Here is a 12,302-nt window from a genome sequence, read left to right on the forward strand (position 1 = left end):
AAGAATGGAATCTTGCCATTTGTGACATGAATGAACCTAGAGGGTATTATGCTAAGTGAAACAAGTCAGAGAAAGACAAATACCATATGATTTCACTTACATGTAGGATCTAAAAAAAAGCAAAACAAACATTCATAGAATACATTCATAGATACAAAGAACAAACTGATGGTTGCCAAAGAGAAGAGGATTGGGGGATGGGTGAAATAGATTAGGAATTACAAACCTCCAGTTATAAAATAAATAAGTCATGGGGATGTAATGTACACCATAGGGACTATAGCAATAATAGTATAATAACTTCGGTGACAGATGGTTATTAGACATAGCATGTTGGTCATTTTGTAAGGTAATTAAATGTCAAATCACTATATTGTACATCTAAAACTAATATAATATTGCATGTTAACTATACTTCAATAAAAAATCTATGGAGCATTTAGAAAAAAAATAGCCATAGGTGTATGGGCAACAGTCATTAAAAAACTGAGGCAATTTCTTAGTCTGAAAAAAGCAGAAAGTTATATAAGAAGGAAACATAATCAGGGTACATTATTTAGCTAGTTAGTAAATCATATTTATATCACCATGGTGTAAACATTGAGTATTAATTGAACTTCAAAAATTATATAATTGTTGAGAGATGGAGTGGAGAGAAAAAGAAGAGATAAGAGGCATGTAAAAGACAAATCCTTGTTTATGAAAACAACATATCAACAGATGTTAAAATTGATAAAACAATAAACAGCATATAATCCTGAAATATGGAAAATGAAATAAATGAAAAAAATTAAAAGAAATGGACATAGTTGCTTCTGAGGGGCAGTAAGTACCTGGAGATAGGTAGGAAGGAAGAGTGGACAGGAACTGCTAAATATTTTTTAAAATGTTATTTATATTATTATTTTTTAATCCTTACCTGAGGAGATATTTTTAACACTGATTTTCAGAGAGGGAGAGAGAGAGAGAGAGAGAGACATCAATGTGAGAGAAACGTTGATTAGTTGCCTCCAGTATGCACCCCAACCAGGGATTGAACCTGCAACCTAGGTATGTGCCTTGACCAAGAATCAAATCTGCAACCTTTTTGGTGTATAGGACCATGCTCCAACCAACTCACTCACCTGCCAGAGCAATTTTATTTTTCAATTACAGTTTACATTCAATTTTATTTTGTATTAGTTTCAGTGTATGCATAGTGGGTGGACAACCATATACTTTACAACCTGCTAAATCTGTAATGCTAAATTTGAACTGCTAAATTTTGTTGTCCTTATATTTGACTTTTAAAACTATTTGCATGTATTACTTTGACAAAAATACAATTAAAAAATATTATTCGATGCTTCCAATAGAAGTGGCCTTGCTGCCATGTGCATACCTCCATCCTGGTTCTGCCCTTTGAAGCCAGGTGAGTCAAATCTATTTTCCAACACTATATTTTAAAACCTTTGAAGACAACCCAACACCCATAACTGACCTGACTCCTCCATCACCAATTCCTCCCATCTATAAGGGACACAGTTCCCAGGCCCCTTGTCATCCTGCCTGCAGTTTCTGTACACACTCTTGTTTGTCAACACCCTTCCAAAAGTTAGCTCCCAGGGCAATATATACTTATCTTAATCACATTTTAAGAAATCAGCTGGTGTAACAAACAGAGCTCTTGATTCCAAGATTTTTGACACTTGTCCTAGCTGCATGAAACTGGCCCAGTCTCCCTCCTTTTTTGTTTGACTTCTTCTTTGTTAAATTGAGAGGGTTGTGTTGTTTAATGGTACAGAGTTTCAGTTTGAGATGATGAACAAGTTCTGAAAATGGGTAGTAGTGAAGATTGTACAACATTATGAATGAACTTTATGTGACGGAAATGGCTAACATAATAACTTAAAAATGGCTAACATGATAACTTTTATGTTTATTTTACTACAATTTAAAGGGAGAGAGAGTTGGATGTGACAACCTCTAACATTCCTTTCAACATTTCTAAAGCCTTTATATCTGACCCCACATGTTAAGGGGCCTTCCATGGAAGGTGGTGAGAAGATGCTGAGAGAGTCCCAGTGGGTACCAGGGAGGCTGGCATCCCCCTCACCCCATTATCCTGGAATCCTGTGGTCTAGCAAAGCTTAAAGCCTAAGCACATCCCCAGCGAAACTAGAACAGTGATCCTGGCTAGAACCCCAGGGCTCAGAGCCCCTGCAGGGCACTTAAACCAAGCCAGGCCTTAGGGTTATCAGGGCTAACTCAAAGAAGACTTGGAGACCCGGACTTGAAGAATTCCTTCCCTACCCCTGGCTCTGGGTTTTAAACTCATTTTTCTCCTGCTCTCTATGCCAGGGCAGTGGTGGGCTCAGAGAGCTTTGGGGTGCCTGCAGGTGGAGAGGCCATTGCATTGGGCTTTTGTGCCTTCTTTCTAGTTTTGGGAAGCAGCCTCTGCCTTCCTTTTAACAATAGAAACTCAAACAAGCCCAGTCTGAGGACAATATGTAATCTGACAATCAATGGATCCAGGCTGCCTGTCATTACTTGAGCCAATTAAGCAGAGACAGGGTTGAATCATGTGAGTGTTTATTCCAATACTGCCGGCAGTATGGGAGAGCAGCAGGTCAACCACAAAAAATCTGCTCTGCCTCTCCCCATAAGCCAGCTGCTTATATTGGGTAGAAGGACAAAGATTACAAGGGGAAGTAGGCAAGAGGGTATGCCAAATGGGCAGTTCACAGGTAATGCAAAGGCCTGCGGGTATGCAAAGGCTGGGAGTCTTCAAGGGGCAGGCAATTCTGGTTTCCGAAACAAGGTTGTTAATCTTTCCATGATAATAGGCAGCTCCCTGATGGGGAGGATGGGCTGCATTTCCAGGTGAGCTCCCAGGACCCACGTGCAACTTCCAGCCAGGTTAGAATGGGCCTTCTTTAATCAAAACAAAACAATCATGGTTAACAGAGGGTGATGAATATTTCTGGTCCCCAATATTCTATTTCTGCTCCTATCATAAACAGAGGGCCTGGTGGGGACCAGCACAAGGCCACCAGAGGATTGTGTGACACCATCAGCATCTCATAACGCCTCCACCTGGGCTGTACTGGGACTCCAAGTCCCTCTGGAGAAATGGCATCCAAGTCTGATGGCTAAGCTCTCCTGGGACCTTGTAAAAGGCTCTGCATCTCAATCAAGCGATATTTAGGGTCTTTGAAGTGAAAAACAAAGGGGTAGAGTATTGGATTTTCAATATTTTTTTTCTTTTTCCAAACTATGACAGAATGGTTTCCAGTGGGCAGTGCAAATGTAGAAAGTCCAGCTCCATCCACATCCTGTCCATTCTGTTCTTCCCAGTTCATTCACAGGAAACCCAAGATGAAATGCCTCGAAGGAAACTTTCTTTGCTACCACGAACGCCTCCATTTGAGACTGGCAGAGACTCTACCAAGTCAGCTGGTATTTTTTCAGGTTGCATTTACAGAAAGGAAAAGCCATTTTTACCAAGGCTTTACTCTCTGCCTCCCGTGAAACCAAGACTTAGCCAGGAGCCAAATAATCACTCTGACAACATAACTGTCTCATTACCCTGAATGTGTTTCTTTTCTTCCAAAATTAAGAAAAAACAAAATCCTCCAAAGCTATGATCACATATGGTTTTTCTCTGCCCACTGGGGCCTGGGAGGCACTGGTTCTGCCCTGGGGCTGGGAAGGGCTTCTCATGAGTGTAGGGAATTGGAGCAGGAGCCTCTTGCAATGACTCATCTCCACGAGGAGCTTAGAAACTGTGCAATAAGCCTATGTTGGTTTTTACTGCAAAAGTCAGGTCCACCAAAAAAGGTTGCATGCTCAATCCCTAGTCAGGGCACATAAGAAAGGCAACCAATCGATGTTCTCTCATGTCCATGTCTCTCTCTCTCCCTTCCTCCCTCTCTAAGATCAATAAGCATATCCCTGGGTGAGGATCTCCAGCAGCACCATGGCATTCAGAAGGGCCTCTCTGAGGAGACATCATCTCTAAAAAAGGAACAACTTAGGATCTTGATGTTTTTGGGAAAATGTACGTTGTTCACTCCCTCACCCAACCCCCACCTGTTGCATGTGGCCCTGTGGTCCATGCAGGAGTTGCAGACTCTTAGTTACCACTGGTTGTTCTCACGAGAGGCTGGGCCTCATCCAGTGGAAGTGCTGAGAGATGTTTCCTGCAACAGCCGAGAGCAAGGAGGCCAGAGGGAGTGTGTCAGGCCTGGGATGCACCAAGGGTCAAGCCTGGGGGAGTTCAAGTTTAGGTCCAGTGCCGTTCACATGGAGTCTCGGACAAGGACAAAGAACCCACTGCGATGGCCACCGAAATGAATGGAAAGTGAAAAAGAGACAGGAGATTATGGAGAGAGGCCAGCACAATTTCCTGGAATATTGTCCTGGGTAATCAGGACAGTTTCCCTGAGCAGAAATAGTGTATTTTAGTGCTTGCCCAGTACGTGGTGAGTCTGTTTGGTTTACATGAAAGCTCCATACCCAGGAAAACAGCTGCCTTTAAAACACAGCATTAGCAGTTTCACCTTCACTCCGGGGTCAGAAAGATCTGCCCCTTAAATGTACAAGTCAAAGCTACACTGAGTCGAATGTTTTAAACCTATGACCTTTAACCACATTGTTGATTCACAGTGTTAAAAGCCTCAATATTCTTCTGGACTGGAAAGTTTAAAGATACTTGGCACAAAGTTGGATCCCGAATCCACATTTGAAAGAAATATCTTTCCGCTCAGCTAGAAGAGCTTCATTTTAGCAGTCAGAGTACTGCCTGAGAAACTGCGTAAGCCAACTTAATGAACCTTCTAAACAAACACATTAGAATTGTAATCCAAATAAATGTCGGTCTTGAGAGCAATTTTGTAGTCAAATGATACAATTATTGTGCAAAGCATTTTCAAAATTTCTCTTTCAGAGTAGCCTTCAAAACTGGCTGGCACAAAAGCAGAAAGATGTCACTTGACTGGATAGTCACAGGTTTGCTTCCTTGATCCAGTGCAATTTTCTGCCTTGTACACTTTTTGCAGCTGTAACCATGCCCTTCTCCTCTCTTTGGCTTTGAAAACTAACCAACAAGGGATTTCAAGAGATGTGTTGTAATGGTGCCACTCGAGAACAGAAAGATCTGGGAGAAAGACCACGGGGCCAATTATAGCTGGGAATCTAAGAGGCCCAAGGAGCCTGGCCACTGCCCCAGTTCCTTTGGGTACTGAGTGACATTAAGAAAGCCAAGTGTCCTCAACCCAAATTATGTCAAATTCAACCTCCACTGGGGATATTCCCTGGCTACAGCCAAGAGGAGGCAGCATGCATCTAACACAGATCTGGACTTGGTCAACGTCCTTTCCTGTGATGGTCCAGACCATGAACATGGCCAGTGTGCTGGAGCTAGCGGCCACTGGATGGCAGGGAAGTTTGAGGCACAATGATAGGGTAGAAAAAGCCAATTGGTTGGATTCCCTCAATCATAGCAGCTGTAAGAGAGACTCGGAAAAGTTGGCTTGGGCCAGTGCATGAGGGAAGGTTAGTCTGAGTTCTAGTTGTGTGAAGGGAAAGCACTGGCCTAGAGTCTCTAAGAGTAAAGAGAATCTACAGTGTGTACACAGGTTGGAACCAACCAGAACACATGTTTGGCTTGATTTGAGGATTAAATGAAATATTTGTTCAGATTATATATTTAATCCTCACCCGAGTATATGTTTTTATTGATGTGAGAGAAGGAGGAAGGGGGGGCCCAAGAGAGAAACATAGATTGGTTGCCTCCCGTATGCTCCCCTACCAGGGGTTGAACCCGCAACCGAGGTAATGTGGCCTGACCGAGAAATGCACCCACAACCTTTGGGTGTATGGGACAACGCTCCAACCAACTGAGCCCCTGGGCCAGGGCCTCAAATATTTTGAAACTAACAAATGCTTTTATGTGATTCCTTATTATCCACCAGGAAAGCAAACAAACTTCAATCTTTCTGCCCCTCTAGTTGTCACTTACCTACATCTACTCCTATGTCTTTCCTCTCTCCCAGCTTAGGGAAAGCCTGTTCCTGTTCTTGCCCAAGATTAATTTCTATACCTGTGCAACACATGTGTTCTTCCAGAGCCATCCCTTCCTGCTACCTGAGTTCTTGTTGCATTTACTTATGCCTTATTCATTCTCCTCTTCTACCTTTTCCCCACTCTTCCTGTCGTTATTCAAACATGCTCTAAAGCAGCGGTTCTCAACCGGTGGGTCACGAACAATGAAAATACATCCTGCATATCAGATATTTACATTACGATTCATAACAGTAGCAAAATTACAGTTATGAAGTAGCAACGAAAATAATTTTATGGTTGGGAGTCACCACAACATGAGGAACTGTATTAAAGGGTCGTGGCATTAGGAAGGTTGAGAACCACTGCCAGCGGTTCTCAACCTGTGGGTCGCGACCATTTTGGGGGTCGAACGACCCTTTCACAGGGGTCGCCTAAGACCATCGGAAAACACATATATAATTACATATTGTTTTTGTGATTAATCACTATGCTTTAATTATGTTCAATTTGTAACAATGAAAATACATCCTGCATATCAGATATTTACATTACGATTCATAACAGTAGCAAAATTACAGTTATGAAGTAGCAACGAAAATAATTTTATGGTTGGGAGTCACCACAACATGAGGAACTGTATTAAAGTGTCCTGGCATTAGGAAGCTTGAGAACCACTGCCTAAAGTCTCCTGAAATAACAAGAGAGAAACCTTCTTTCATGCCATTATATCCCTATTGGTACTTGTTGTTTCTCACACTATTGCCTTCTGGAAAGGGCAATCTCTACTCACTGCCTCACTGCTTGCATCCCATTCATCCCCGAGCACTCACAGTCTGGCTCCCGAATCCATCACTGGGCTGGAAGTGGTTTTGTCAAGGTGACCAGGGACCACCCCCCATCAAATCCATTTTGTTCTTCTATCAGTCAACTTCCTAGACTCTCATCCCTCAGCTTCTATGGGAACACACCCTCCTGTTGCTTCTCCCACCTTTCTAACTGCTTTGTCCATTTTCCTTCCTCCATCCATTCCTTGAACATTGGGAATCCTTCTTGGCCTCGAGGGGCTTGGATGGTTCTTCAACTCTTATGGGAACTGGTGGACACATAATTCACAGTGAAGCCCTTTTTTCAGCCAAAGGGTTTGGAGTTGATGCTTTCTTCCTCTTGGAACCTCCTTCGGGGTTCTTATCTTCCCAAGTGTCTGGTGTGGTGAGTCAGTCTGTGGCCATCTGCGGCTGGGAAAGTACTTGTCCTACAGGTGCAGTTTCCATCAGCAATGCTCCAGGCACCAGAACAACGCCCCCTTTGTTTCCTTGTCATTTTTTGCCATGGGTTTTCTAGGCTTCATCCTGCCTCTCATAAGAGGGGTAAGACACAGCGCAGATTTGCATCTGGGCTTAAGAAGACAGGTGGCTTAGTCTGTTGGATCTAAGCCTTACGTCTGCCTCCGCAGGCCGGAGAGTCTGTGTGGTTCCATAAGGAATCCCAGTGCGCCGGGCTAGGGTTCCTCCCCAATCCAGGGGCCAAAGCCCATTCCTTGGGAGCTTCCTCTGCCTGGCTCCATTTATGAACGCATCTGCCTCAGAGTCCCAGGACAGGATCCAGGTGGTGAAGTCCTAGGTGCAGGCATTCTCAAATGTATCCTGACCTGATCAACTTGTACTCACGGCCTCTGTCTTCTCTATGGGGTTGGCAAAAGTAGGCTTACAGCCATGAGTACATGAAACAGAGTTTATTCTTGTATAATTAATTATTAACTATGTATTATTTTCCACATGAACTGTAAACCTACTTTTGCCCCCCTGCCCCTATATGTGCACTTATCCTGAGAGATCTGATCTGCCCACAGGGCTCCAAATATGGCACGTGGGGATGGTGCCGAATTACACCTTGAGCCCACAGACAGGCCTCCTGACCTGCAGGCTCATATCTACTTATATGATCAATACACTTAAAAGTCAATTCATCAACACTCCCCAACCCCCTCCTTTCTTTGACCCTCTTCCCATTCTGTCTTTAACCTCCCTCCTACCCCCTCTTTGGTCTGGTCAGCTCTTACTTTTCTATAAAAATGCAGCCAAGATGTCACCTCATTGAAAGTCTTCCCTGGCCCCCAAGATGGGGTTGGTGGCCCTCCTCTATGTTCACATGGTGCCCTGTACCTTCCCAATACGTGTATCATAATCACTTATTCCCTTTCCAGTTTTTCCACCAGACTGTGCATTCTTCCAGAGCAGGAGCTCTGTCTTGAAAGTCTAAGAGTAAATGCACATGTGAAATGGAAAACCTCTTCTGTTGCAAATTGGAATATTACTCTTTTTCAAACACATGTCGCCAGTTTATTGAGCAAGCGTAACTTGGTAAGATTCAATTTCGTGTGTTTTTTTTCTCCTACCACTGTCTTCAAATAAGTTCTGTCTGACTCTCCTTTCTTGCTCTTTGGTGATTTCTTCTGGCAGATCTCAAACCTTGATCACTTTCAGATATCAGAACAGTACCATCTGGGCTCTCAAAAGCTCCAATCTAAACCCAAACTTGAATCTCACACCCACTTTAAAGTTTCTTCACTCTATGTAGCTCAGATCTGACATGGGGGTTAAGAACCTTCAGTGGGGAAGGGGCATGTTTTATTCTTTCATTTTTCTTGATTTGCCTTCTCCACTTCCCCCTCCCCCCACCAGCCTTCTTCAGGATCCTCTAGGGCTGAGCAGATGAGGAAAAATGAGAGCAAAGGGGCAGAGGTCATTCTGTTCAACACATGCCATTGGTAGCTTTTGCCTAAGTGTCTGGAGTTTCCTGTATTCTAAGCCCAACCCCTTTAAGGGCTACTAAGGGCACTTTTGAGATCTCCTCCCCTATTCCCACGTGAGATTTCCCACACCGCACCAGGATAACGCGCTCTCCCACACCGCACACCGCACCGGGATAACATGCTCTCCCACACCGCACCAGGATAACGCACTCTGCCACACCGCACCAGGATAACGCGCTCTCCCACACCGCACCAGCATAACACGCTCTCCCGCACCGAACCGGGGTAACGCACTCTCTGCTGGGACCCTCTTCCCCAAAAGGTAGCCCTCTGGCCAACACTTGGTTCATAGGAATCTACTCACCCATCGCCTTTCAAATGGCAGAAATGTATCTTACTATCCCAGTTGCCATCTTCCCCCTTACCCTGCCACCTAGTTTCAACTGGCCTTCTGCTTTCAGAACTCCCTGACTGCCACGTGCCAGTCTTTATCCCCTTTCTCCTCCTTCTCCCCCACAAACTTCAGCAGACACACAGCAAGCTCTCCCAAGACCCATGGCATTCTTCACTCTGGTGGTTGCGCTGTGCAGTCTGAAATGTTTTCGCCATTCAACAAGCTTCTATCCATGAAATGGGGGACCAGTCACTTAAGAGGCCTATTTGCCTCTGTTCTTGCAGGCCGTCCCCAACCCTGAGGTTCTCCTGGCCGTTCTCTTTGCTTGCTTGGGTGACTGGCTCCCTTCCCCACGGAGAAGGAAAAAGCAAAACGTGCTCCTCTTACAAACTCCCTTCAAAGAACTTTCTCAGGAACCTCTAGCCTTTCCCTAGGAAGCGCTGTGGGATTTCGTTAGCACCTCTCTTTAGAGTGTGGGGTTCCTTATCACACATTGACTTCAGCTTTGAAGCTCTAGACAACAGGAAACAGTCCATTCCACATCCTGTTAGCTGTTGCTTAAAATATTCTCTCTCCTTTCTTAGGCCTGCCTGCAGCCTCATATCACTGCCCTCACCAACCTTATCTAAAATGCCATAATAAATGGTAAGAAAAAAAGGGGAGGGTTTGATCAGAATTTAATCTTTGAACAAAACTAAAAATCATAAATATATATTTCATTTACTTAATAAAATGGATGTTGTGTGTTCTTAGACTAACAAAAAAAGAATGAGTGGATATTTTTGGCATTAGCTGTTTGACAAAATTAGATGACAGCACAGTATGTCTTCCTTCATTTTACAACAAGGACAGGAAGATAAAGAGGAATCTCTTTGCAAAAATATTAAAGAGCTTCATCAGTTTCCTGAGGGCCTCTCTTCCACCTTTGATATTCAAATTGCCTTCTTTTGAAGCGCTTGTGTCAGTGTCCTTGTCAATTTTCTGTCCTTCTTTCTGAGCTGCTCTATTTCTGCCAGATCCTTCTTTGCTAGTGGGAGGACATTGTTCTCCAACCTCATTGTCCCACTTGATGAAAGGGCATCCGATTTGCCTCTTATTTCTGCGTATGTGCAACACTGGAAGGTCAGCTGGGGGATGGCTGACAAGGAGGATGGGGTGTCTGGCTGGCTAGGAAGAAGGCTGGTTTGGTTGGAATTGAGATATCTGCATATGGCCCATGGGAATCTACTCACCCATAGCCTTTCAAATGGCAGAAATGCATCTTACTATCCCAGTTGCCATCTCCCCCTTACCCTGCCACCTAGTTTCCCTGCCACTTTTGTGAGTGGTGGATAAGTTCATCAGTTGTGATGAACTTATCCACCTTATAATAAGGTTATAACTTTGGGACTTAGATACTGAAGCCCAAGATAACCAGGGGCCTCTGAGCGCACCCAGGAAGAAGTTGTGCCTTAAGTGCTTCCCAGCTAAGATCCAGGCCAGGACTGGCTGGAGCTGGTAGAGAGTTCACAGGAGACAAGGATGACTTGGGGCTAAGGATGCTTATGCTGCATCACAGAACTGGAAAGGGATTGGGAGTGTCTTGTAGGGGTTCAGAACAAGTCACCCCAAGATGTGCCTCCGTGGTATGTGGATTGTTTTGAGCTAAAGGTAACCAAGACCCTGTGTGCTCAAGAGAACACACCCTCCCTCCTTAACTACCTAGAAGAACTTGAATTAGGGGCCTTGACCATAATAAAGATTATCAGACATAATCTTTTTTGACCTATTTATAGGGCAGGCAAACTTCTGCTCTTCTTATCATTCTGCAATGACCTCCCTCCCCGCTGAAACCCCAAGGTGACCCTTAGCTCAAAATGCCATGTATAGTATACCAAATCATTTTCCCTGTCTGTCTTTGAAGCTTTTGTGTATGTGAGGTCTCTGACTCTCATGTATGCAGGGTTCCCATACTTACCGTATGTATGTAATTAAATTTGGTTATTTTTTCTTGGGAGTCTGTCTCATGTTTCTCTGATTAGACCAGTCCAAAGAACCTTGGGGGTAGAGGAAATGTTTTTCCTCCTCCACAGGCTGCAGGAAGATGGGGGAGGTACGAAGATCAGTGTGGACTCTGTCACCACATGCATAGATTGTCCTCTCCTGCAAGACAGCTCTTTGGTCCTGTCCTTTAAGAGAACTGCAATGTCTTTATAAGATGGCAGGCTACTTAGCATCAAGGACAGGCCAGGCCTTGAGTCATTTTGCAAAATGGATCTCCTCTAGGTAAAAAATTCCAGAAATGACCTCTTCCTGAACCTAGCACCTCTGACCCAGTACTTGGCCTCTTTGGAGGGAGGCTCTGCCAGCATCACCAAGTCCTTCTGTGTCACCTATGTACACAAGCAGAACATCCAATCTAATGTCCTGTTGTGATTTAGGGCCACCCATTCCCTACTCTTGGTGACATAGAGGAAAGAAGGAAGCAACCCCCAGTCATCCTGAACTGGGAAGAAAGCAATGAGATAAGAAGGAAAATAGCCTTTATGGTCAATTAATATTTGACAAAGAAGGCAAGAATAGCCCTCGCTGGTTTGGCTCAGTGGATAGGGTGTTGGCCTGCGGACTGAAGGGTCCCAGGTTTGAATCTGGTCAAGGACACATGCTAGGGTTGTGGGCTCTATCCCCAGTAGGGGGCGTGCAGGAGGCAGCTGATCAATGATTCTCTCTCATCATTGATGTTTCTATCTTTCTCTCCCTCTCCCTTCCTCTCTGAAATAAATAAAAATATATTTTTAAAAAAGAAAAAAAAGAAGGCAAGAACATACAATGGGGTGAAGATAGTCTATTCAATAAATGGTGCTGGGAAAATACATTAAAAAATGAAAGTACAAGTTATAACAAGTTATAACCATACTAGAGGCCCGGTGCACAAAAATTTGTGCACTGGGGGGGAGGGTCCCTCAGTCCGGCCTGTTCCCTCTCGCAGTCTGGGACCCCTCGGGGGATGACCACCTGCTGGCTTAGGCCTGCTCCCCGGGGAATTGGGCCTAAGCTGTCAATCAGACATCCCTCTGGCAGCCCAGCAGCCCTCGGGGGATGCCCACTTGCCAGCAGGGAGCAGGCCTAAGC

The sequence above is a fragment of the Myotis brandtii genome, unplaced genomic scaffold, assembly GCF_000412655.1.
Source record: "Myotis brandtii unplaced genomic scaffold, ASM41265v1 scaffold115, whole genome shotgun sequence".
NCBI classification, from domain to species: Eukaryota; Metazoa; Chordata; class Mammalia; order Chiroptera; family Vespertilionidae; genus Myotis; species Myotis brandtii.